Genomic DNA, 23281 nt, shown 5'->3' on the forward strand with positions numbered 1-23281 from the left:
TTGTTGGTGGCAATTCTTTCACTCTGTCCCACGGAAAGAACTCTGACACACCCATCAGCGGCCTGTGGTATCGGAGGGTGGAAAAGCACATGGAAAGCAACCTGTTAAGCAGTGTGAGATTTCACCTAGCCGGTCCTGGTCCTTGGTGTAGCCACACTGGGGATTTCTGGGGAGAGCAGGGGCCCAGGCCCACTCAGATGTATGGCATGCTTCTCGTTGGAGTTTCTTTACTCGACAATGCGCATGCACTTTTGAGACACTTAGCCTGACTCAACAAATGAAGCAGACACAATCCCTGGGCCTCAGTTCTGGGCAATGGGTCCAGCAGTCACGCTGTCCACCATTCGCAGGTCGTGTCCACCATCCATCAGGGCTCATGCCATCAGAGTGTTTTTTCCATCTGGAGGCACACCTGCTTACAATGACCGGGGTGACACACCGCAAGCCCAAGTCATAAAGTGAGTGGTCTCCGGGTCCAGAAGTAGGGCCCCCAGAGTCAGCATAGTGGGTACTGTGTTGGTGGGGGGGGGGGTGCCTGGCAGAACCCTAATCTTATACATCATCTGATTCCCAAGAAAGGCCTGAGCTCTGGAGTCTTCTATTCCAGGAGGACAGGAGTCAAAGACGACAGTGGGTGGGGTCCCTGGCCTGGTAGACCCAGAGGGGACGCTGGGCTGAGTTGTCCCTCAGAGTCCCCTCCCCCCCACAGACCCACCCCGCTCTGCCTGCCCCTCTCCATATCCATCTCCCCTGACCACCCTGGTGAGGCTCAGAACAGAATTGTGGTGAGCAGGCTGCTCACAAGTCTGTCTCAGTCCTCAGCCCCGATGCCCAGGGCCTGGAGGGTGGGGCTGGGCAGTGTACTGGACCTTCAGGAGAGCTGCCAGTGGGAAGAAGAGTCTCACCCAGACTCCGTGTTGAACCTGCTGGATCCCACACCTGCTACAACCAGGACAGCCCCACAGGGGCCGGGGTTGGCATGGGGCTGTGCCCTGGGTGGGCAAGGGGGGCCTGCACAGAGGCTCTGATCTAAGCCAGTGTGCCATGGGAGGGCAGAGTGGAAGGAAAGACCAGGACTCAGACTCTGCTGCCCACCTGCCTCTCCCCAGGGCCTTTGCTGCGATGGTGGGGACCTGGCTGGACCAGGTCCAGGGTTTGGGGCAGCCCCTCCCTTTCGCCTGTTTCGAGGCAGAGCAGGCCTTGGTGCCCGTCAACTCCCCTGCCTCACACCTGGTGGGCCACGCCCAAAATCTATGGTTGGAGCTGCAGCATCTTGAGCCCACCGAGGCAACTCCACAAGGTGAGGGGCACTGGTCATCGGGGCAGATCATCTGGGGAGGGCAGGCTCACGGGCTGGAGTTCCCTTAAAGGCGGTGGCATCTTTCCTGTCTGCGCAAAGTCACAGGAAAGCCAGGTGTGTGAGTCAATCTGTCTCTTTCTCCTGCTCCAGGTCCACGCCCCGAGCTCCAGAGCTCTCCAGAGACGGAGGAAGGGCCTGCTCAGGGGCCAGAGCCTGGTCCAAGGAGAAGCCCTGCCCTGGCCTGGCCTGGCCCGAGGCAGTACCTCAAGCCATTATGGAGCCAGCTACTGGCTGTGCTGGAAGGCTTCTCTAGTGCTGTCAGAAGAGTTCTAGGCGATTATCTTAAATAATTAAGAGGAATATATTCCAACTGTACATTTTTAATAGTAAATAATGATAATTTTTAAAAGTACCTACCTATTTATGTAGACTATTTCCCATTAAGTTAAGTGCTCTTTTTGAATAAAAAAGTTGTTGATTAAAAACACGTGTATACCATGTCTACTCTTGTACCTATACATAATCCCATACACACACACACACACACACACACACACATGTGTACACATATATGCTCATATATGCTGACATGGAAGGATGCTCACTGTATAATACAGTTTTAAAATCAGTTTTGAAACATTTAATTCTTTTCTGATATCTATAAAATGGGGAAATAAAATCTGGAGAAATATACACCAAAATGTTAACACTAGTGAACTGTCAGAAGTGAATCTACTAGAAGTGACAGTTTCCTCTCATTTTGCTTCATGTGTAGGTTCTGGTTGACACAAGGATCATACCTCCAATATATAGATAGACAGTAGAGAGAGGAAGGGAGAGGCAGAGAAACATAGGGGAGAGGCACATCAGCCGCCTCCTGCCCACCCCCGACATGGAATTGACCGCAAAACCCTGCCATGTGCCCTCCCTGGGAACTGATCCGGAAACCTTTCAGTGCAAGGGGAGATGCCCATCTACTGAGCCACATCAGCCGGGGTTAGACTCAATATATATGTTAGAAATACACTTTGATTGATTTCAGGGAGGGAGAAGGGGCGAGACAGAGACGTAAATGATGAGATTGAAGCATTGATCGGTTGCCTCCTTCACGACCCCTATTGGTGATCCAGTCTGCAACCCGGGCCTGTGCCCTGACCCGGAATCACACCAACTGTGCACTCCTGCCCAGTTGGACCACTGGGCGACACTGGCCAGACTCAATCAAACCTTTCTAAACTTTCCCAAGTGCCAATTTGCATCTTGAAATGTTCTCATAAAAGGAAAATTCACTTAATGGGGGGCATCCTAGTTCCCTCGCTGTTTAGCTAGATTTGCTATTTGGCCAGAAACAACCACTAGACTAGCTCTTAACCATATTTAAAATCACTAGGGAGCAAAAGAGCATTGCTTTGGTTGCAACAGGAGTGACTCAAAACAACTCCCTCCACTAAACACTTCCTTAATCATTTCCCTTCCTCCATGAGCCCAGAATTTAACTCACCAGTCCAACTCAGCTTAGGAAGAGGCAATGGTTCCACTGGAACAGGACGGTCCGGAAACAAGGTACACAGCCCTGGTTCTACCGGAAGGGCCATAGTTCACTGACACCACCACTGCAACAATCTATAATTAAAATGAAAAGCATCATGTCAGAAAATTCTAAGCAGAAAAGGACAAAGGAATGCCACTGGTGAGTATTTCCAAAGGAGGCACGCTGTGCAAGAGGGATCCATTCAGTGCGGTGGCCCAACCATCCAAAGCTCATCGTTCTCATGTGAACACTCTTGCTCTGAGGGGAGACACATTTCCTTTCTTTCATTTCATATTTGCTTTCAAGGCAAACCAGCTGGTCAATACACCAAGCCAACACTCCTCAGCTATCCAACAAGAGACACCTAAACGTCTCAGTGAATTTTACGTTTTACTAAATTTGAATGAATAAAAGTTTCATTTTAAAGTGACCTGTGGCTGCCGGGCTGGTGTGGCTCAGTGCTTGAGCGTCGACCCCAGAACCAAGGGATCCCCGTTTCATTCCCAGTCAGGGCCAGTACCGGGGTTGCACGCTAGGGGCTATGTGACCAAAGATGCTCTCTCATCATTGATGTTTCTCTCTCCCCTTCTCCAGCCTCCTTACTCCACCACTTAGTCCCTAACGCCCCCGCTGTCTTTGTTCCCTTTCCCTTCCTCTCTCTGAGATCAATTAAAACATATACGTCTAACAAGTTATATGTGGATAATATAGACCCTATGAGACAGGGAACTTCAAGACACTAGGAAACCGTTGTGAAACAGTCATCCCTGAATGTCTGGACACCTTTCCTCCACAAGTCCACACAGAACTCATCATTGATGTTTCTCTCTCCCCTTCGCCAGCCTCCTCACTCCACCCCTTAGTCCCTAACGCCCCCGCTGTCCCCACTGCCCTTCCCCCTCACCACCTCCTCCTGGGCTGAGGCACCTCCTTCAGGAGCAGTTTGACACCAAACTGCCCCATGAGACAGGGAACTTCAAGACACTAGGAAACCGTTGTGAAACAGTCATCCCTGAATGTCTGGACACCTTTCCTCCACAAGTCCACACAGAAGAAATGTACGGACTTTTCTTCCTCTCGTTGATGCTGGGAGCTTACCCTGACATCATTGAGCAGCTGAATTCAATACTGGATCCACCTACCTGTGCACTTGTTATTTTGTGAGAAAGACAAATCCCTACTGTTAGCTTCATCACTATTCTGCTGCCTATAATTCTCAGCTTGCACACTGAATGAGATCCTTAACACTCCTGAGGGTGGACAAGGTTGTAGCATTGCATGGTATTGCAAAAAACAACAACAACAACAACAACAAAAACCCAAACAAAAACTATGAGAGCAGAGAGCAGGACAGGGGAAAGATGGGAGGTGCCTGAAAGAACACCAGACTTCCACCGACTCCAGAGGGAGACGTTGGGACACAGGGCATGGCACAGCTCTAAGCTGGGCTGGGAGGGTGTGATGCCAATCAGGATCTCAAAGTGTGACCACAGAGAAGGGGTGAGGGAGAGACACGACTGCCAAAGAAGCTAAGGTCAGATCATAGAGGGCCTGGACGGACACGCTAAGGATTAGGGACTCATTTCTAAAGGCCATAGGAGACCACTGTTAGTTTTCATAAGAGACATGATCATATTTACATTTTCAAAAGATCCTTCGTGCTGCCGGCAGAGAATGCTTAGGGACCCGGCAATACTAGAGGTTGACAGCTCACAGAGAACACATGGTATCAGGAGGCCCTGAAGTCAATGTGGCTTAGTACTCTTGGTGCTAAGCTTGATGGCTTCACACTAGAATCATTGTATTAGGAATGTCAAGGTTGAAATCTATTCCACTCATGGGACTTGACAGGTTATGTCTAGAAGTTATAATAAAGCAGCACAATATGCCGTATATTTTCTCAGACCAAGACACTCTCAGAGTAAAGTGGAGAACTTACCTAAACCAAGATTTACTAAAGTGCTAAGGAAAAGGGTGTGGACTCAGCTTCAAGAGAGAACAACAGGTCAGTGGCACAGACAGAGATGCACACAGAGAGAAAGCGAGAGAGAGGCTGAGAGGAAGGAAGGGACCTCAAGAACGAGAGCACAAGACAAGTGACAGGACCTGACACCCCATCAGCTGGGCTGTCCTCTATGTTGTTTAGAACTGAGTTGATGACATAGAGTCCAAACATAACAGAAATACAAGCAAATGTCACTATACTGTTCACAAAAGCTGTAATGACACAGATGCTTACCTTGATCAATCATGCATACTTCTTCAGTAGTCTGAAAAGCACTGTGTAATCCTTGCAGTAATGATCTAAGTAAAACTCCAATTTTAAGGCCCCAAAACAACAAGAACATATAACATAGAAATAACTAGGAAGGTATTACAATATCTACCCTCAACAGTTAGCATTCATCAACAGAACTTTCCAATTTAAAAACATACTTATGAGTAAAAAGATAATCAAATCCAGAGCCTCTTTTTTCTATTTCTGGACTTTCCAGTGCCCAGTATGATAAGTGAATCCTCAACTACTTTTGCTAGACAAATTTTGTGCAGTAGAAACTACTATATAAACAGTGTGATCTCGGTTCTGTTCCATTTCCTACTAGCTGTTGTTCTTCAACAAACCATCTCTAGACCCTCAATATTTTCTTCCAGAAAATGGGGAAATACCAGTTAATTCACTGTGATGTTTTAAAACTAAATAAAATATGTGAAAAATACCAGAGCCCATGATTAGGGTTGGAAATCATTTCATTACAAAACTATTTTCATGATAGTAATGATTTTTCCTAAGAGAAATAAAAAAATTAAAAGTGCCATGTCTCAGAATACAACTTATCTCAAAAAAATCACAAAAATTAGAAAACGTGCTATAATATTAACTCAGATGTTGATATTTTTATTCCATTCAATTTTATTTATTATCAAGGGTCACAATACCCAAGTGTGTGACCTTTGCAATTCAGTGTTAAACAGAGTGCTGGCAAGGTTGTGAAAGTGCAGTGTTAGCGCCATTTAAATGTAGATCCACTAGGAACCTGAAAGACACAGAAGGCGACAGCACAAGTGCAGCAGAGAGCCCACAGCTAGCCAAGCATCATGGTCTTGGAAACACACTCTGACAGGTTTTCTCATCACGAATGGGGATCATGATTCCCTGCCTTGTTGACAATTTATGTAGCTAAACTGCAATTCTCTGAACTGTAAGCACTACTAGAATGTAGGTATTGTTACAGCATAGCAGGTATTGTTATAGACCTTCCACCACAGTGCAGGCAGTCAGCTTGTCAACATGAAATGCTCTTCGGGTCACCCCCAGTGTTTAACATGTTTCCTGACTTCCTGCTGATCTTAGGACAAAGATGACTCACAAGCCCTTACATGGCCAGTATCTTCAAATAAGTCTGTGTTTTGCAAAAAATGCTCTGGGTTCTTAAGAAGGCCAATTTCTGAGTCACCTGAGCACTCCTGGAAGTTTTCACTCTACACACAGTATTTACCTTGCCAACTGAACAAGGGGGGTCAACAAGTGAATGAATTCCTTCTCCCATCAGAGTATTCCATTTAGGCTCCTCAGAGACCCAGTGAAGAAGGAAAAAGATTGCAGGTGTGTGAGAGAAGTGTAGAAGAATCCAGACTGAGATTCTCTGACAAGTCTTCATCCTTCATCTGAGAAACTTTCCAAAGGATTCAGACACAAAAATCTGTTAAAAAGGTGAGACTCAACCTTCTGGTGGTGGTCTGAATTCAGTAAATACTCCCAATCCCGAGAAGAAGAAACAGATATTGATTTTTAAATCATGCCTCCTTGTAATTAGGGGGGTGGGAGTGATCAAGGAGGGGGCGATGGGGGGAAAAGGAGACATATGTAATACTTTAAACCTGTGTTAAACTCAACCTTCCTAATGCCGAGACCCTTTAATACAGTTCCTCATGTTGTGTTGACCCCCAATTTCATTGTTACAAATTGGACATAATTAAAGCATAGTGATTAATCACAGAAACAATATGTAATTATATATGTGTTTTTCGATGGTATTAGGCGACCCCTGTGAAAGGGTCGTTTGACCCCCAAAAGGCTCAAGACCCACAGGTTGAGAACCGCTGCTTTAAACAATAAAAAAATTCAACTAAAGCAATTCAAGTTCCATTTTCACATTAAGTTGATCTAAGAATATGAAAAAAAATCACAATGCTGGCCCAGCAGGTGTGGCTCAGTGGTTGAGCATCAATCCATGAACCAAGAGGTCATGGTTTAATTCCTGACCAGGGCACATGCCCAGGTTTCTGGTTTTATTCCCAGGAGGGAGTGTGCAGGAGGCAGCCAACTGATGATTCTCTCTCATCATTGATATTTCTATTTCTCTCCCTCTCCCTTCCTGTCCCTGAAATCAGTTAAAACATTTTGAAAATTAAGTAATCACAATGCTGGAAAATGAAAGGAATACCAAAACACCTAAATGATTTTAGTGATATTCTAAATCCTCTGTTGTCATTTCCAGTCTCCAAAGCACCTTCTCCACGAGATTTGAGGCTCTTTGTTGTCATTTCCACAGTCTCCACAGCACCTTCTCCGGAAAGAGATGTGGGACTCTTCCTTTAATGAATAATATAAAAATGCTTAGACAAAACCACCATTATTCATTTTGTTTTGAACAACAACAAAAAGAGGTATACATTTGGAATCAAAAAGTTCAATAAAATTCCAAAAAGAAACTTATTGTAGGCTTTTTCAGACTTACCCTGTGATATGATAAATGCCTAAAATTAAAACATAATGCTTATCTAAGAATTGCATCTAAATAATAGCCTGTTAACAAATAGTATCTAAATAAGAATTATGGTGAGCTAGAAGGGGACAATAAAAAAGGGGAGACATCTATAATACTTTTCAAAAAGAAAGATTTTTAAAATAAATAAATAAATAATTATGATATATAGATATATACTATCTCCTCACCAGCTCAACACATGCACCATGGGAACAAAAAAAGTAAGGTAAAATAAAATTAAACAAAGTAATGATAAATATTATAAGAAAAGATAAAGTATGTGTGTAAATACATTTTAAGAAAAGTGTAGACAAAATTTTAAAAATCTACTAGATAGAAGCCTTGCCACAAAAGTGACCTCAAACCGTGGCTCAACCTGTATTGACCCTATGTCCTTTATAAAACTAAAGATTACCAGAAGAGCTATTCATAACCTACAGTTTTCTTAATGATCTTATCAATCTTAGACAGTCAGAAAAAAATCTTTAGAAAAACTAAACTTCCCCTTTCATCTTGCAAAATATAAACTAGGAAATGCCATTCAACTTTCACTAGCATGCCTAACAATCACTTACTTGAAATTATTTAATGGTATTTTATGGGTTTTTCAATTGTGGTTAAATATACATAGTGTAAAATTTACCATTTTAACCATTTTGTGGTGTACAAATTCAGTACCATTAAATACATTCATTCATAAAGTTGTGTAACCTCATTGCTATCCATTTCCAGAACTTTTCCATTGCCCCAAACAGAAACTGCCAATTCAACAACTCCCCCTTTCCCCCTCCCTCAGCTTCTATTATATTTTCTGTCCTTATGAATTTACCTATTCGAAGCAAAGTACCCCATGAAGGTGGAATTATACAGTATTTATGTTATGTTGGGTATAACATCCTCAAGGTTCATCCATGTTGTAGCACATCTCAGAATTTCCTTCATTTTAAAGGCTAAATATTTCATTGTAGGCATATACCACATATTGTATATCCAGTCATCTCTGCATACACACTGGAGTTGTTTCCAATTTCAACTATTGTGAATAATGCTGCTATGAACACTGGTGTTTGACTGAGTCCCTGCTTTCAAATCTTTTTTTTTAATTTCAACATTGTTTATTAAGGTATTACATATGTGTCCTAACCCCCCATTGCCCCCCACTCCACTCCTGTTCATGACCTCACTCCCCTGGTGTCTGTGTCCATTGGTTATGCTTATATGCATGTATACAAGTCCTTTGGTTGACCTCTACCCCTTACCCCCACCCTCCCCTACCTTCCCTCTGAGGTTTGAGCATCTGATCGATGCTTCTGTCTTTTGTGTATATATACTCAAAAGGGGAATTGTTGGATCATATGGTGATTCTAGGTTTAACTTTTCCCCCCTTATTTATCTTGAAATTTATTGTTGAAAATATTATAGATGTCCCTTTCTATCCCTCATTGATCCCCTCCACCCTGCCTAGGTTTAACTTTTTGAGAAACAGCAAATGGTTTCCCACAGTGGCATTTTTACTTTTCCACCAGTAATCACAGGGTTCCAGTTTAAACATCCTCACTTATTTTTTTCATTGTTTAATATATCAGTCATCTCAGTAGGTATGACATAGTATCTCACTGTGGTTTTGATTTGCATATGCCTAATGATTAAACATGCTGAGCACTGTTTCATGTGCTCATTGGCCATGTACACATCTTTAGAGAAATGTCCATTCAAGCCCTCTGTCCAGTTTTAAATTGAACTGTCTGATCTGTGGTTGTTGAATTTAGGAAAAACCGGCATTAGAGCTGCACTCCCTCCTGAAATGTCCAAAATCTACGCTGTACCTATTATTGACTCAGCTTCCTTTTATGAAATCCCATCCTCCCAGTCTCTAAGATAGTATTTTATTTTATTTTTATTTTTTAAATCTATATTGTTGAAAGTATTACATAGGTCCTCCTTTCCCCCCATTAATCTCTTTCAGGCCACTCCCATCCCCACCCCAATAGTATTTCCATACTCTCCCTTACTCCTGATGTCTAAGGACTTGCACATTCCCTCAGCTCTGTCTCTCATCTCCGTCTTCTCTCTTCAGAGCCAATCTTTCCTCCCTGAACTATCATAGAACAGTATCCTTGACAACAGTCTCTACTCTCCAGCCAATCCTACACATCCTACAAATTGCCACCAAAGTCATATCTTCTCAAAGTACAGAACTGAAGATGTACTTTCCATTTTAACATCCTTGACAGGTTCCTTCTGTGTACAGTTTAAATTTCAAGTTGCCAGGTACAAACAAGGCCCTTCAATTTGGATCCACTCAGCACCTGCAAGCATCTCTCCACACCCAAACCCTGGGTACATCCATTCTGAACTTAGAAAACACCATGTTTTTCCATAAATCATTTGGCTGACTCGCTCTGTCTAGAATGCCCTTCTTTTCCCAACTTCCAGTTCAATCAGCAACTTCTTTGAGATATCCTTCCTTCAGAGCCAGTCCCCTGACTCTCACCACACTGTGGACACACAGGTATTACATGGCATTTTAATTTATCTGCATACAGCATTTTAGTTACCTGTTTATTTGTTCAACTAAATCTGAGTCACATACACCTGGTATTGATTCCTAATCAAATATAAAATATCTTCCCCCATATAGTAAGAAGACTAAATAACAGTATGTTTTCCAGACCAAAAGGACTGAAATTAAAAATCTTATTGTTCTATTTACAAGCAAGCTTAAGATAACGGAGACAAGGGAGAAACCAAGATGGCGGCATAGGTACACACCGGAGTTTGCTGCCTCAAACAACCACTTCAAAAATACAACTAAAAGACGGAACGGACATCACCCAGAACCACAGGAAGGCTGGCTGAGGAGAGATTCTTCAACTAGAAGGAAAGAGAACAGCATACCGAGGCTCAGAGGAGGCGCAGTGTGGAAAATACAAAGGTACGGAGGTGCGCGTGGGGCGGGCTGGTGGCTGAGGGTGCGGTTGTCGTTTTCAATTGGGAGGGAGTCTCAGACTCTGAGCTCCAGATCCGGGCGAGTCTCTAGGGACTCAGACTCAAATGGGAGAAGCAGGATTGTCTGGCATCGGTCGGAACGTGAGGGCAGCTTTCTTTCCGAGGTTTGCAGCGGTTGCTGGGGTTCTGAGAAGCAGAGCCTCTGGGAACGGGACTGACAGCAGCCATAACTGCTCCCTCCGCCTGCCTGCCCTGTTGATCCCCTGGGACCCGCCCCGCCCAAGCCCTGCGCAGAGCCATTTGCCGGATAGCCTCAGGCAAAGGCTAGATAAGCACCTCTCCAGAGGACAGAAGTTTTCCCACTGCAGACACAGCTGATTCTCATAGCCAGTGGGCCTGGTGGTCAAATCCCACTAGTATTAACTACAACAATCAAGGCTTAACTACAACAAGACTACGCACAAAGACCACTAGGGGGTGCACCAAGAAAGGGTAAAAAATGCTGAGACAAAGAAACAGGACAAAATTATCAAGGGAGGATACTGAGTTCAGAACCACACTTTTAAGGTCTCTCGAGAACTGTCTAGAAGCCGCCGATAAACTTATTGAGATCTACAAGAAATCTAATGAGACCCTCGATGCTGTGATAAAGAACCAACTAGAAATTAAGCATCCACGGACTGAAATAAAGAATATTATACACACTCCCAACAGCAGACCAGAGGAGCGCAAGAATCAAGTCAAAGATTTGAAATTCGAAGAATCAAAAAACACCCAACTGGAAAAGCAAAAGGAAAAAAGAACCCGAAAATACGAAGATAGTGTAAGGAGCCTCTGGGACAGCTTCAAACGTACCAACATCAGAATTATAGGGGCACCAGAAGATGAGAGAGAGCAAGATATTGAAAACCTATTTGAAGAAATAATGACAGAAAACTTCCCCTACTTGGTGAAAGAAATAGACTTACAGGTCCAGGAAGCGCAGAGAACCCCAAACAAAAGGAATCCAAAGAGGACCACACCAAGACACATCATAATTAAAATGCCAAGAGCAAAGGACAAAGAGAGAATCTTAAAAGCAGCAAGAGAAAGAAACTCAGTTACCTACAAGGGAATACCCAGACGACTGTCAGCTGATTTCTCAACAGAAACTTTGCAGGCCAGAAGGGAGTGGCAAGAAATATTCAAAGTGATGAATGCCAAGAACCTACAACCAAGGTTACTTTATCCAGCAAAGCTATCATTCAGAATTGAAGGTCAGATAAAGAGCTTCACAGATAAGGAAAAGCTAAAGGAGTTCATCACCACTAAACCAGTATTATATGAAATGCTGAAAGGTATCCTTTAAGAAGAGGAAGAAGAAGAAAAAGGTAAAGATACAAATTATGAACAACAAATATGCATCTATCAACAAATGAATCTAAGAATCAAGTGAATAAATAATCTGAGGAACAGAATGAATTGTTGATTATAATAGAATCAGGGACATAGAAAGGGAATAGACTGACTATTCTTCGGGGGGGGGGAGGGGTGTGGGAGATGCAGGAAGGGACTGGACAAAAATCGTGCACCTATGGATGAGGACAGAGGGTGGGGAGTGAGGGCAGAGTGTGGGGTGGGAGCTGGAAGGAGAGGAGTTATGGGGGGAAAAAAAAGAGGAACAAATGTAATAATTCTGAACAATAAAGATTTAATTAAAAAAAAAGATAAACGGAGACAAAAGAGACAATTCAACTAACTGCACATCCATGGAAACTAGTAAACATGCAATCATCCTTTGGAGAATCTAAGATGGAAACATAGAAGCAAAGAATTAGTTTGAGCACGGCCAGCATGGCTCTGTGGTTAAGCATCAACCAATGAACCAGGAGATCACGGTTTGATTCCAGGTCAGGGCATATGTTTGACTTGCAGCCTCAATCCCCAGTGTGGGTTGTGCAGGAGGCAGCCAATCAATGATTCTCTCTCATCATTGATGTTTCTATTTCTCTCTCCCTCTCCCTTCCTCTCTGAAAAATAAAAAATACATATTAAAAAAAACAAACAAACACTTGTTGGATATCGTCATGCCACTTTCACAACTACACTAACCATATGGTTACATGGGGTGAGGGGCGGGGGGGAAATATCAAAATGGTCACTGGCACCCTAGCCAATCAATGATTCTCTCTCATCATTGATGTTTCTATCTTTCTATCCCTCTCCCTTCCTCTTGGAAATCAATCAAATATATTTTTTTAAAAAATGGTCACTGGCTTCAACACTCCTGGACAGAAATGCTTTTACACATGCCCTCAAGTTTAGGAATAATTCAGTTTATTGTTCCCAGTATATTGTTAGAAGGGTACAATGTTCATCAGGAAACAGTTAATGGGGGAAAACACAAAAAAGCAATGTCCAGGTACCAAGATTGCAGTGCTTACCACTAAGGAATTTAACATTACTCAAAAAGTCTTGAAATCTCTTGTCAATAGCCCAACAATTAATCCAACTGCTATAAATATATTCTCCCCCGCCCCAAAACTTTTTATTCTAAAAATATTCAGTAAGAAAAGTTGAAATAATACAGTGAACACCTGTTTCATCTAAATCTAACAGTTGTTAAGGCCTAGCCGGTTTGGCTCAGTGGATAGAGCATCGGCCTGTGGACTGGTCCTGGGTTTGATTCCAGTCAAGGGCACATACCCAGGTTGCGGGCTCAATCCCCAGTAGTGGGCATGCAGGAGGCAGCCGATCAATGATTCTCTTCTCACCATTGATGTTACTGATGTTCCTCTCTCTCTCTCCCTCTCCCTTCCTCACTAAAATCAATAAAAAATGTTTTAAAAATAAACAAATAAATCTAACAATGGTTACCATTATGCCATATCTGCTTATGTGCATGTGAGGGATTTGAGTGGGGGGTGCTGACTACCTGAAAATCCCCCACATCATGACTTCATCATGCATTTCTCCAAAATAAATATTTTCTCCTGTACACCACAAAACCATCATCTTGCCTAAGAAAATGTTTCTAACATCACCTAATATTCAGTCCATTTGCAACTTTTTCAAAATTTCCACAAAATGTTTTTTAAGACAATTTTCTAGAACCAGGACTCAATCAATGTTCATTCAACATGGTGCACAAAATACTGCATTTGGTGATGTCCTTTTAACCTAGAATAGGCCCCACCTTTTTCCCCCTCCATGACTAACTCTTTAAGGAGACCAGAATGTAGACTATCCCATATTCTGGATTTGTCTAATCGTATCTCATAGTGTTTTTTTCATTAAGTCTTTATTATAGAAAATTTCAAATATATATAAAGTAAACAGAGTAACATAATAAATCTCCAACAGCCAGCTTCAATAATTCTTAATTTCTGGGGGTTCTTGTTTCATCTATACCTCCACCTATTCCTCATCTCATTTTACAAACTGATCCTCTAGCCCCCATAATTCCTATAACCGGAAGTTAGGTCTACATATTCATGTCAAATATTTTGGGGAAGAAAACTGAGTAGATGACATCATGTCTCCATGCCACATTACAGCTGTAGGTATAAAAGAGTCCTCTGTTCCCTATTAGTGATGGTAAACCCACCAGGTTGTGGAGGTGGAGAACAACATGCAGCTTCAAAGTAGAGATGCATTTGTTTCTTCACTTTGGGTGACACCTTGGTGCCATGCTAACACCTTTCACGCAATGGCATTACTATCTCATTTGGCTTAGTAATGAACTATCATAGAACAGTGGAGCTCTGACCCTGTTGTTCAAAATCCTTGTCTGAATCAGAAGTTACAATGGAGTAAGAGGTTACACAGAATAGCGATTTTCAAATTCTACCAATCCTTCTATATTTATTAGCTGGTATTCTTCTTTAAGTGTTTTCCTTTATTAACTGGAGATGAACTGCAAGGCTCCTAAAAAGGCAGGGCAAATGCTTAATTCTGTCCCTTTAATTACTAATTTTTATTTGTTTTTACTCTTTTTTTATAATCAGAAATATATGTAGTTTACATATAAATATACATATAAATTTATATATAAACTTATGAAATATAAATACATATTCAAATATATTTTCATTGACTTCAGAGAGGAAGAGATAGATAGAAACATCAATGATGAGAAACTCTGATCTGCTGCCTCCTGCATGCCCCCTACTGGGGATCGAGCCAGCAACCTGAGCATGTGCAATGACAGCAAATTAGATTTTTTTTCCTTTCCCTTACTCTCTGAGTATTTTTACTATGAACCTGATTTTTATTTATTCAACACTTTGCAACCAAATATAATCATGTGCTAATATATTCTTATACCCTTAAAATTAAGTCTTATAAATTTTTTTGGCAATAACTAATTGAATTACTCAAGTGTTTAAACATTACCATTAAATTGACAAAGAACAATGTAAAAAAATGATACAGAAAATAAATGAAATGTTTATTTCCCTACCATTATCTTCACTACATGTTAAAACATATATCTAGCTACTGGGATCATTATATTTTGTTTTTATTATTTCTGTTAAATTTTAAAATAAAAGCTTTGTTTTTAAAAAATTACTCAATAATCAATCAAATACTAAAATTCAAATCAACTCACCTGTTGAACAGGACTATTAACTATAAAGGCCTTGTAAAGGCCTGGCTTGTACTTCCTTTGCTCCATATCACCATATTTCCAGCCACATTGAGTTCCTTGTCATAATCCACATCTCCAATTTCACTTCCGCCTCTCCTTAGCTGCCAGCTTTCCTTAAAAATTTACATACGTAAGACATGTTTAAGCAGTTTTTATTTCTTTTGCAACATTATGGAGCAAGATTTATTAATTAAAATTGAACAGCAATCCAGATACAAGTCTCTTACTCTCTGTCTGTGGAGTAAGACTCAATCCAAGCCCAACTCTTAGGTTTGGTGCCACTGATTAACAGAGGAGGGGGTGTGGGTGTATGTATCATACTATATCTTACAGGATTTCAAAAATGAGAATTTACCTCAAGAATACTCTATATTAAGTATTTATTATTACATTACCATTTTATGCTGCCAAAAATATAAATAAACAAAAATTAGACCTTACCTATATATCCAAAAATTAAGCCAACATTCTTGGGAGACTAAAGACGTATTAAGCATATGGGGGGTGAAGCAGAGGGGGCAGTGAAGTGCACATGGGACACTGGGGGAGCTTACCCACCATGCAGATTTCCCTGATTCACAACTGCATATACATTCACCTTCCTGCCCTTGTGCCAACCATCAAAATGAACAGGGCAGAGAAAGGTTTGGATTCCTAACTACAGACTTCTGCTGCTGGAAATTTTGGTATCCCAAAAGGGATACAGAAATGGAATTAAGATGAGAAAGACTGACTGTTTAACATGCACTTACTTCTCATTCCCCTATTTAAAATCTAGTACTGTATCTACTTATGTGGCATTTCTTTTCTCCTCTAGAAACATGGAAGTTTTTGGCAGCAGGGACCATTGCTAACTCTACTATCTAACCATCAAATAACATGAAATCCGGTCCCATATACTAAGTGAAGAAAAAGAGATTTAAATGGATCATAATCGCTCTCTGCTTCCTGTCGCTGCGTCGGCAAGGTGGGGGAGCCGAGCTAGCTCGAATAAAGACTCTTATGCTTTTGCATCGGACTGGCTGGCTCCCTGATGTGGTTTCTTGGGGATCCTGAAATCTGGGCATAACATTTGGGGGCTCGTCCGGGTTCCCCAAAACCATTCAGGGACCCCCCCAATCCGTAGAGTCTGACTGGCCGCGATTCAAGCAACAGCGGCCTCCTGATCATCACACGCTCTGCCTGGGGAACAGTTGCTGTCTGTGAAGCCTCCCTCCACCAGCCAGAAGAGCCACCACAGCTGTGAACAGCACCCACCAGAGGCTCTGCTATCAACAGAGGAGCCGCTGCTACCACAACCGCCCAAGGAGCAACCACAGCCCGAGGAGCCACTGCCACCCAGGGAGCAGCCACTGCCACCCAGGGTCCAGCCACTGAACGACTCAACAACTAGTCATGTCAGTGAGATCAAACATGGGTAGACAAAGAAACCCCCAAAGGAAAGAAAAGGAGGACTCGCCAGGAAAGCAGCTAAGTGAGACAAAGATATGCAACATGACGGAAAAAGAATTCAGAATAAGGTTCCTAGAGTACATGCACCAGATGTTCAAGAAGCAAGAAGAAACAGATGAAAAACTCAACTACTTATGCAAGAAGCTAGAAGAAACAGATGAAAAAAACAATAACTTAAGTAAGTCCCAAGAAGAAATGAAGAGCGACATAGCTGCAATAAAAAACACCATTGAAAGTATCAACAGTAGACTGGGAGAAGCGGAGGACCGAATTAGTGAATTAGAAGACAAGGAAGCAAAACACACTCAAACTGTACTGCAAATGAAGAAAAAAATTAAAAGACAGGAGGAGAGCCTAAGGGAGCTTTGGGACAACATGAAACGAAACAACATACGAATAACAGGGGTGCCAGAACAACAGAAAGATGAACATGGATTAGAAAACCTATTCGAAGAAATAATATCAGAAAACTACCCTGAGGTGGGGAAGAAAAAAGTCACACAAGCCCAGAGAGTCCCAAACAAGGTGAACCAGAAAAGACCCACACCAAGACACATCATAATTACCATGGCAAATGTTCAGGATAAAGAGAGAATCTTACAGGCTGCAAGAGAGAGACGGAAAGTAACATACAAGGGATCTCCCATTAGATTATCAAATGATTTCTCAACAGAAACACATCAGGCCAGAAAAGAATGGACGGAAATCTACAAAGTGATGCAAAGCAAAGGACTGAATATAAGAATACTCTATGAGCAAGGCTATCATTCAAAATTGAAGGGGAAATAAGAAGCTTCACAGACAAAAAAGGGCTAAGGGAGTTTATCACCACCAAGCCAGCCAAGCAAGAAATGCTAAAGGGACTGGTGTAAAAAGAAGAAACATCAAGCTCAGAAAGAAAACAGCCACACACACACACAAAAAGAAATGGCTACAAACAAGTACCTTTCAATAATAACTTTAAATGTAAATGGACTAAATGCTCCAACCAAAAGACATCGAGTGGCTGAATGGATAAAAAAAATGACCCATACATCTGCTGTCTACAAGAGACCCACCTCATTAGAAGGGACTCACACAGACTGAAAGTGAAGGGATGGAAAAATATCTTTCACGCAAATGGAAAGGAAAAGAAAGCTGGGGTAGCAATACTTATATCTGACAAAATACATCTCAAAGTGAAGGCCATAACCAGAGATAAGGAAGGCCACTTCATAATACTAAAGGGATCAATACAACAAGGAGATATAACCCTGGTAAACATATATGCACCCAATGCAGGAGCACCCACATACATAAGAAAACTTCTGGAAGATATCAGGGGAGAGATCGACAACAATACAATCATAGTAGGGGACTTTAATACACCACTGACATCACTGGATAAATCCGGTAGACAAAAATCAGCAAAGAAACAGCAATCCTAAATGACTCACTAGATCAGATGGACTTAATTGACATCTTCAGAACACTTCACTCCACAGCTGCGGAATATACATTCCTCTCAGGTGCTCATGGGACACATTCAAAAATAGACCACATATTGGGTCACAAGCAAAGTCTCCACAAATTCAAGAAGATTGAAATCATAAAAAGCATCTTCTCAGACCACGATGGCATAATGTTAGAAATAAACTACAATAAAAACAACCCAAAATACTCAAACACTTGGAAGCTGAATAGCATGTTATTAAATATTCATTGGGTTACCAATGACATCAAAGAAGAAATTAAAAACATCCTGGACACTAATGACAATGAAAACACAACAATCCAAAACCTCTGGGACACAATGAAAGCAGTCCTGAGAGGGAGGTTTATAGCTCTACAGGCCTATCTCAAAAAACAAGAAAAAATGGTAGTTAATCATCTAACTCTACAACTCAAAGAATTAGAGAGCAACAAGAAAACCCCAGAGTGAGCAGAAGGAAGGAGATAATAAAGATTAGAGCAGAAATCAATGAAATAGAGACCAAAAAAACAATACAGAAAATCAATGAAACCAAGAGCTGGTTCTTTGAAAGGATAAACAAGATTGACAAACCCCTAGCCAGGCTCACCAAGAAGCAAAGAGAGAGGTCCCAAATAAACCAAATCAGAAATGATAGAGGCCAAATAACAACAGACCCCACAGAAATACAAATGATTGTTAAACAATACTACGGGCAACTCTACTCCAACAAACTAGACAACCTGGAGGAAATGGACAAATTCCTAGAAAAATACAACATTCCAAAACTCAATCAGGAAGAATCTAAAAACCTCAATAGGCCAATAACTATGGAAGATATTGAAGCAGTCATCAGAAAGCTTCCAACAAACAAAAGCCCAGGGCCAGACGGCTTCACAGGGGAGTTTTACCAAACATTCAAGGAAGAACTAAAACCTACCCTCCTCAGACTACTACAAAAATTCAAGAGGAAGGAACACTTCCAAGCTCATTCTATGAAGCCAGCATCACCCTAATACCAAAACCAGGTAAAGACATCACAATGAAAGAGAATTACAGGCCAATATCCCTCATGAACATAGATGCCAAAATCCTCAACAAAATCTTAGCAAATCGGATCCAGCAGTACATCAGAAGGATCATACACCATGACCAAGTAGGATTTATCCCATAGATGCAAGGATGGTACAACATCCGTAAATCAATAAATGTGATACATCACATAAACAAATTGAAAGAAAAAAAAACCACATGGTCATATCAATTGATGCAGAAAAAGCATTCGACAAAATCCAACACCCATTTTTGATAAAAACTCTCAGAAAGGTGGGAATAGAAGGATCATACCTCAACATAATAAAAGCCATATATGACAGGCCCACAGCCAACATCATACTCAATGGACAAAAACTAACACCATTTCCCCTAAGAACAGGAACAAGACAGGGATGCCCACTCTCACCACTCCTGTTCAACATAGTACTGGAAGTATTAGCCATTGCAATTAGGCAAGAAGAAGAAATAAAAGGCATCCAAATTGGAAAAGAGGAAGTAAAACTGTCCTTATTTGCAGATGACATGATATTATACAAACAAACCCCTAGAGACTCCATCAAAAAGCTACTAGACTTAATACATGAATTTGGCAATGTAGCAGGATACAAAATTAACCCCAAGAAATCTGAGGCATTTCTATACACCAATAGTGAACTTTCAGAAAGAGAGATTATAAAAACAATCCCATTTACCATCGCACCAAAAAAATTAAGATACCTAGGAATAAACTTAACTAAAGAGGTTAAAGACCTCTACTCAGAAAACTACAGGACGCTGAAAAAAGAGATAGAGGAAGACATAAACAGATGGAAGAACATACCATGTTCTTGGATTGGTAGAATCAACATCATTAAAATGTCCATACTACCCAAAGCAATCTATAAATTCAACGCACTTCCCATTAAAATACCAATGGCCTTCTTCAAAGATCTAGAACGAACTCTCCAAAAATTCATCTGGAATAAAAAAAGATCCCGAATAGCTGCAACGATCCTGAGAAAGAACAAAGTAGGTGGGATCTCAATGCCAGATATCAAGCTGTATTACAAAGCCACTGTTCTCAAAACTGCCTGGTACTGGCACAAGAACAGACATATAGATCAGTGGAATAGAATAGAGAGTCCAGAAATTAGCCCGAACCAATATGCTCAATTAATTTTTGACAAAGGAGGCATGAACATACAATGGAGCCAAGATAGTCTCTTCAATAAATGGTGTTGGGAAAATTGGACAGATAGATGCAAGAAAATGAAACTAGACCACCAACTTACACCATACACAAGAATAAACTCAAAATGGATAAAGGACTTAAATGTACGACAGGAAACCATAAAAATTCTAGAAGAATACAAAGGCAACAAAATCTCAGACATATGCCAAAACAATTTCTTCACTGATACAGCTCCTAGGGCAGTTGAAACTAAAGAGAAACTGAACAAATGGGACAACATCAAAATAAAAAGCTTCTGCACAGCAAAAGAAACCATCAACAAAACAACAAGAAAACCCACCTCGTGGGAAAACATATTTGCCAACGTCATATCTGATAAGGGCTTAATCTCCAAAATTTATAGGGAACTCATACAACTTAACAAAAAGAAGATAAACAATCCAATCAAAAAATGGGCAAAGGATCTAAATAGACACCTTTCAAAAGAGGACATTCAGAAAGCCAAGAGACATATGAAAACATGCTCAAAGTCACTAATCATCCGAGAGATGCAAATCAAAACAACGAGATACCATCTCACACCTGTCAGAATGGCCATCATCAACAAATCAACAAACGACAAGTGCTGGAGAGGATGTGGAGAAAAAGAAACACTTGTGCACTGCTGGTGGGAATGCAGACTGGTGCAACCACTATGGAAGGCAGTATGGAGGTTCCTCAAAAAATTGGAAATGGAACTCCCATTTGACCCTGTGATCCCACTTCTAGGAATATATCCCAAGAAACCAGAAACACCAATCAGAAAGGATATATGCACCCAGATGTTCATAGCAGCACAATTCACCATAGCTAAGATCTGGAAACAGCCTAAGTGCCCATCAGTAGATGAATGGATTAGAAAACTGTGGTACATCTACACGATGGAATACTATGCTGCTGTTAAAAAGAAGGAACTCTTACCATTTGCAACAGCATGGATGGAACTGGAGAGCATTATGCTAAGTGAAACAAGCCAGTCAATGAAGGAAAAATACCACATGATCTCACTCTTTCATGGATAATTAAGACCATTACAAACTTTTGAACAATAATAAATACAGTGGCAGAGCTGCCTGAAACTGATTGTCGGACTGCAGTGGGAAGGCCAGGGAGGGTTGGGGGACAGGAGGGAGGGGAGTAAGAGATCAACCGAAGGACTTGTATGCATCCATATAACCACAACTAATGGACATAAGACACTGGGGGGTAAGGGAGGGCAGGGGCTTGTCAAGGGCGGGGGGGAAAAAAGGACACTTATGTAATACCCTTTGTAATACTTTTAGCGAAAAATAAATAAAATAAAAGTTTAAGGTTCGGATTGAATTGGGAAAAAAAAATAAATGGACCATAATCATAGCAACTCTCATTATAAATCCCTGAGTTATATGTCTAAACAGCCATGACACTATAATACAATTAAGGTCATTATTTTTAGCTTTGATAAAAATTAGCAAATCTTAACCTATACCCTAGAAGTAGCATCATACTCATTTCTCAGTTGCATCTGGGTAGCCTTAAATTACAAGTAGATCGAATCTCTCTACATTTCAAAAGCAAACTGAGAATCTTAATAAAACCTTCTGTTTTTCGTGGAGTGTAACCTCCTGCAGGGATCCCACCAAGCCAGCAGCACCATCAGACGACCACAGCTCAGAGGCTGGCTGCAGCTGCTGAAGCTGAAGGTTCAAAGCATAGGGTGGTGTTTGCAGTGGTCTCGACCGAAAGGAACAAATTCCTGCAAATCCACAGCTGCAATCATTGTTGCCCTTTCTTCAGAGAAGTTCAACATGGATTTTAGATATCAACATTATTTCTGTATGAATTCAAACACATTCTGGCCAGCTTTTGGAATCAAAACGAGAAGAAAATTATCAGAAGTATACAGAAGAGCCATTAATCCTTAGATGAGTGTCATACAATCCTATCACATTGTAGGTGTACAAGTAATCATAACATCAAAGGGCATTCCAGATCTGATTCTTTCAGGTAATTAGTTACCATTTCATAGTTACCTTACACTATCAGCACATAACATTACAGCTACATGTTAGTTGCTGACATAATCAACTGTAGGAAATCACTTGGCTGAGAGATAAGCACTTATGTCCGACAATATTGATCCTACATTTCCTACTACTACTCACTAATTTCTCCACATTTCACATTTAAGGATTTAGACAAGTTTTACTTTATAGTAAATGGCTCTCAACATTTAAGGGCATTTCTGTTCAAATGCTAGGACAACATTTAAAAAGCACACCTAACAGATCACTGGCATATTGAAATGAAACAAAAACTACATATCATTTTTAATTCATCAAAAGTTGAACCACTTGATGCTTTAAGAAACTATTAAATGTCATCATTAATTTTGAGCCTCAATCCACCTAAACACATAATGGCAAGCAATTCCAATTTCTGGTGCAAACCCAAAAGACCAAGGCATGAATAAAATAACTGGCAATGGAATAGTCATGCTTGTTTGCAAACTTAACAGTTCTAGCTTTTAAAGAACATAATCTACTACAGTTCAGCTTATTACTACAAAGAAGTGGATGAGCTGTGGGTGGAAACAGCCCTCACCCCTTACTTCCAGAACATTTCTACGAACAGTAACTGACAGCCAGTCAAATTCGGACACTGTAGAAGGTGGATGCCAGTTCTGTCTCAGAGACAACTCTCATATGAAAAACGGTTTTGTGGCATAGCAGTTAAGCTGCAATCCTCAAATACAGGAATAAAAACAAACATTCATGTCAGCACTAGACAACTTTTAAAAACAGTGTTTGAAATGGCTTTCACATCACAAACAGTTTAATTTGACTTCGTTTCTCCTCTGAGGTCTTCTTGGCACCAGCAGCTTTCTTGGCTGAAATATCTGAGCCTGTGGTTCCCATGCAACTCCTCTAGGGTTGTAGTTATGTTTTCTGTGAA

At 41.1% G+C, this 23281-nt stretch overlaps 1 long non-coding RNA gene across 2 annotated transcripts; it reads right to left on the reverse strand.

Moving 5' to 3' along the window:
* Window positions 1-22317, reverse strand: LOC106695296. Of its 2 annotated transcripts, XR_002827324.1 has the most exons (4): window positions 21925-22317; window positions 15141-15292; window positions 2802-2923; window positions 1-62 (listed from the first exon to the last, which is right to left on the reverse strand). It is a non-coding gene; the product is annotated as an uncharacterized LOC106695296 (long non-coding RNA). The 2 variants fall into 2 exon arrangements; XR_002827325.1 differs by lacking the exons at window positions 1-62; window positions 2802-2923 and adding an exon at window positions 7220-7425.
* Between the last annotated feature and the right edge of the window lie 964 nt (window positions 22318-23281).

This window comes from Myotis lucifugus, unplaced genomic scaffold, assembly GCF_000147115.1.
Source record: "Myotis lucifugus unplaced genomic scaffold, Myoluc2.0 scaffold_1054, whole genome shotgun sequence".
In the NCBI taxonomy this organism is placed as follows: Eukaryota; Metazoa; Chordata; class Mammalia; order Chiroptera; family Vespertilionidae; genus Myotis; species Myotis lucifugus.